General features: G+C 39.5%; 1 pseudogene; it reads left to right on the forward strand.

Annotated features, from left to right (window-relative positions):
• Positions 1–558: 558 nt before the first annotated feature.
• On the forward strand, positions 559–1,599 carry LOC114622703 (annotated as a pseudogene).
• The last annotated feature ends 3,834 nt before the right edge of the window (positions 1,600–5,433 follow it).

Here is a 5,433-nt window from a genome sequence, read left to right on the forward strand (position 1 = left end):
AGAGAACTAATGAGATGGTGGCTTATTCAGTAAAAGTGCCAGCCACCAATGCTGGTGTGAAGTATGGGGGCACATAAGAAGATATAGTTATTAGAGGAGTTGACAGTTTTACATATGCACCCACAACAGGAAGAGACTGTCACACTGGGTGTAGCCCAAGGATCTGAGACCTCAAAGCCTACCACCTGTAATCTACTTCCTCCAACAAAGCCACACCTACTCTAGCAAGGCCACACTTCCTAATAATGCCACTTCCTATGAGCCATTTTCATTCAAACTACCACAGTATGTAGTAATAATTTAAAAGAAAAGTTTGCTTTAACATTATATAAATAAATAAATAAATAAATAAATAAATAAATAAATAAATATGAAAGAGAGAAGGTGAGCTTATCCTTTCTCCTACATTTTTGTTTTTGTCTTTGTGTGTGTACAATATTCTCTCCAAAATGTTTGGGGTGATAGAGAAAATCTACCTTATAGAAAAGCAAGCAAGTACTTTCTGCTCTTTGACGCTGCCAAAGAAGCATCACTGAAGGCTCTCATCACCCTGCCATCATGTTTAAGTCAGAGTTTCCCTAGGAGCCAGAACAGCTGCGAAAGCTCTTCATCGGAGGGCTGAGCTTCGAAACAATGGATGAGAGTCTGAGGCGCCATTTTGAGCAATGGGGAACACTAACCGACTGTGTGGTAATGACAGATCCAAACGCTAAGAGATCCAGGGGCTTTGGGTTTGTCATATATGCCACTATGGAGGAAGTGGATGTTGCTATGAATACAAGACCACACAAGGTGGATGGAAGAGTTGTGGAATCTAAGAGAGCTGTGTCAAAGAAGATTCTCAGAGACCAGATGCCCACTTAACTGTGAAAAAGATCTTTGTTGGTAGTATTAAAGAAGACACTGAAGAACATCACCTACGAGATTATTTTGAGCAGTATGGGAAAACTGAACTGATAAAAATTATGACTGACAGACGAAGTGGAAAAAAGAGGGGCTTTGCTTTTGTTATCTTTGATGTCCATGACTCTGTGGATAAGATTGTTATTTAGAAATACCATACTGTGAATGGCCACAACTATGACATAAGAAAGGCCCTGTTGAAGCAAGAGATGACTAGTGCTTCATCCAACCAGAGAGGTCGAAGTGGTTCTGGAAACTTTGGTGGTGGGTGTGGATGCGGTTTTGGTAGCAATGACAATTTTGGTCAAGGAGGGAACTTCAGTGGTCATGGTGGCTTTGATGACAGCCATGGTAGTGGTGGATATGGTGGCAGTGGGCATGGCTATGATGGATTTGGCAATGACGGAAGCAATTTTGGAGGTGGTGGAAGCTACAATGATTTTGGCAATTACAACAACCCATTTTCAAATTTTGGACCAATGAAGGGAAGGAACTTTGGAAGCAAGGAACTCTGGTCCTTATGGTGGTGGAGGCCAGTACTTTGCTAAACCACAAAATTAAGGTGGCTATGGAGGTTCCAGCAGCAGCAGTAGCTATGGCAGTGGCAGAAGTTCTAATTACAGCCAGGAAACAAAGCTTAGCAGGAGAGGAGCCAGAGAAGTGACAGAAAAGCTACAGGTTACAACAGATTTGTGAATTCAGCCAAGCACAGTGATGGCAGGGCTTAGCTGCTACAGAGAAGAGATGTTTTAGACAATACTCATGTGTGTGGGCAAAAACTCCAGGACTGTATTTCTGACTAATTGTATAACAGGTTATTTTAGTTTCTGTTCTGTGGAAAGTGTAAAACATTCCAACAAAAGGTTTTACTATAGACCTTTTTCACCTACGCTGTTGATTGCTAAATGTAATAGTCTGATCATGATGCTGAATAAATGTGTCTTAAAAAAAAAGAAAGAAAGAAAGAACAAAAAAGAAATGCAAGCAAGTAAAATGGAAGGTTATTCTTCAGATATCATTGGTATTCTAAAAAACATTAGCCTCCTTCTCCTTCCTAGGCACAATAAACAATAACAAGAAAAAATCTAATCCCTCTCATAAATTAACCATAGAAAATCTCACTCCAAAGCTTAAATCTCAATGGGGTCAGCTTCAAGTCACATGGGCAAGAAGAGAGAGAAGGGTTCTGTCTATGATCTGGTTAAGCTCTTCACTGGGACGACTCCTCCCCTGAGGAAGGAAGACTGCTTTGGCTCTTCAGATCATTCGTACCATGAGATTTCTCTACCTCTTTGAAGAAAAAATCATATTCAACTCTTCTTAATTGCATATGAATTCAACACAAACTGAAAATTTTCCTTCCCTGTGGAAATGTGTCTATTGTTTTTCTCAATTCTATGCTCAACGTGATGTTTTCTAGAGGCTATACTACTTATCAAACAAGGGCTTTCAGTATACCCACATGATGGTTTGCTAGACAAACTTTGACCAAATTGGATGACATGCAATATGGGTAATTTCTTTACTACCTCCCAGACCTTATAAATTGATGTGTCTTCTGGGATCATTACTATACTGGCTTCACATTTCCAATTCCCTATTTTTATTTTCCCAAACACAAAGTAAACCTGTAATTTATTATGGGGTGGCAGTTTCCACAGTAGACAAGCGCATGTGTTTTAGTGAAACTAGAGTTATATAATCAAATGTCTATCATTAGGCAAATAAATTTTAATCAATAATTCTCTTGCCACCCTATTATGAAAATTAATAGAAATAGCGTGTATGAAAGTTTTTCAGGAAATGTCAGTGTTATAAGCTATGGATTAAAAGTGATAGATCACTTAAGTATTTCAGATAGAGGTTTGACTATGGACAGACATAAAAGAAATCTAACTTTCCAAGATGAAACTATTTTAAAAGGAACATCATAAAATCATAGGTTAGATGAAAATATATCATAATTTTAATCACACTGCTTTCAATGTCAATTAGAATTATATTCTTGTTTATACTGCTTTTTTATTATACAGCAAAGTACATCATTAGCAGTTCAGAGAATGGCAATTAGTCTACTTTGTACTCTAAATTAATATATTCTTTCTTTGATGGGACTCAGTTATGATTTGTCAAAATGTGGAATAGTTATTCCCAGTTTGCAGCTTGGAATGTTGCTGTGTACGTAGTAAGCACTTTTTCTATTCTGTTAAAGTGTCCTATAATGTGTCGTCAAAGACCAGACTATCAACTGAAACACGGAATCTGGGGATGAGATTCTTCATTAAAGCCAGGGTCAGTTTGCTACCTTCCTCATATCTTAAAATAGGTAGTCAAGTAAATACTTATTCTTTCCACCACAGAAAAATAATAGACACAACAATCTTGGCAAAGAAAGATGTCTTCTTTTTTGTAACAATTTTTACAGCAAAACCTGTCTCTAAACAACAGAGGCCTTGTCTTCGCCATCAGATATCCAGTGGGTGCTCAAATCTTTCTTAGATTCCCTGTGTTCCTTCTCAATGACAATTTGATGCTCCCAACACAAAACAAGAGAGAGTGAGGGTCACCAAACACAGAGCTCAAAGGATTCCAGAAGCTCATCCTCTAAGCTTTGTAGTAGTAGAATGCAGAGCTCCAGAAGATTTTCCCTTTCTGACTTTGAAAGGGTCTGCCATTGAAGGTGTCCTCCTCCACCCTCTCACCTCTTGCCATGGATACTTCTTATCTCTCTGATATCTTCCCAAGAACAATTTTCTCTTTCAAAGGATTGCCCTACTAATTCCAATTTCTTATTTGATGAACTTCTTTATTCTGAATCACTATAGTAATGGGCCAATTTTATTTGTATAGACAGAATCAATATCAATTATTTTAATAAAAACAATCATTACATAAACTTCACTGATTCTTAGCCAGTGATTTAAAAGACAAAACATGGACATGTTTTGTAGGAAAACACAATGATGTAAGGAGTAGGCTGAGAACAGCTCAAGGAACTGGAACATAGCTGTCCCAGGAGAACTACTACTTAGACAGAAATGGGGTTAAAGAGCAAGAAGGGCAAATCTTACAGGGCTAAGACTCGGTTCCATTAGAGTGAAGTATGAGCAGACAGGTTAGAATAGCATGGGGGTGCCTGGTCCTTTGGGCTAGGGCAGACACAGAGTTGGTCTGCTCCTGTCTTGTGGAGATGCTGAATCCTGAGTCATCCTAGAGGAGCCACTGCACTCAGAGCAGCCGGTAAGAACTCCATCTCACTCCCTAAGCCCCAGAGATACATCTGGGAGCCAGGGACATTCAGGACACAGCAGCTACCCAAACCCCGCCCCTCCGGAATTCCACTTCCCTTCCTCCCCTGCCAGGTCCTTTGGGCTGGGGCAGACACAGAGTTGGACTGCTCCTGTCCTGTGGAGATACTGAATCCTGAGTCATCCTAGAGGAGCCACTGCACTCAGAGCAGCCGAGGAGCCACTGTACTCAGAGCAGCAGACACCAAGGTGGTTTGCACTTGGGAGACATCCTATCCTGAGCCATCCTAGAGGAACCACTGCACCCAGAGCAGAAGAATTTCCAGATCCAAGAGGTGGCATGAGTCCCAGGAGTTCTCCCACCCAGGAGATTAGGATCATAAGACCACAGAGACATCTGGACTCTGAGGAGCTCTGCCACAAGCAAAATAACTGGAAATACAGACTCCAGTCTTACACAGTGAGGGCAGGTAACACTAGAGTTAACCAGATGGCGAAAAGCAAGTACAAGAACATAAGCAACAGAAACCAAAGTTTCTTGGCATCATCAGTACCCAGTTCTCCCAATATAGCAAGCCCTGGACACCCCATCACACTGTAAAAGCAGGATTCAGAATTAAAATCACTTCTCATGATGATGATAGAGGATTATAAGTAGGAATTAAGTAACTCCCTTAAAGAAATACAGGAGAGTACAAGTAAACAGGTAGAAGCCCTTAAAGATGAATAACAAAAATCCCTTAAAGAAATGCAAGAAAACACAAAGAAGGAATTAAACAAAAACATTCAGGATCTGAAAATGGAAATAGAAACAATAAAGAAAGCTCAAGGGGAGACAACCATGGAGATAGAAAACCTAAGAAAGAGATCAGGAGTCATAGACACAAGCATCACCAACTGAATACAAGAGATAGAAGAGAGAATCTCAAATGCAGAAGATACAGTGGAAAATATTGACACAGTTGTCAAAGAAAATGCAAAATGCAAAAAACTCCTAACTCAAAACATCCAGGAAATCCAGAACACAATGAGAAGACCAAACCTAAAGATAATAGGTATAGATGAGAATGAAGATTCCCAAGTTAAAGGGCCAGTAAATATCTTCAACAAAATTATTGAGGAAAACTTCCCTAACCTAAAGAACAAGATGCCCATAAACATACAAGAAGCCTACAGAACACCAAACACACTAGACCAGAAAAGAAATACCTCCCGTCACATAATAATCAAAACATCAGATGCACAAAACAAAGAAAAAATACTAAAAGCAGTAAGGAAAAAA

Source organism: Grammomys surdaster, unplaced genomic scaffold, assembly GCF_004785775.1.
Source record: "Grammomys surdaster isolate TR1022 unplaced genomic scaffold, NIH_TR_1.0 191, whole genome shotgun sequence".
Classification (NCBI taxonomy): Eukaryota; Metazoa; Chordata; class Mammalia; order Rodentia; family Muridae; genus Grammomys; species Grammomys surdaster.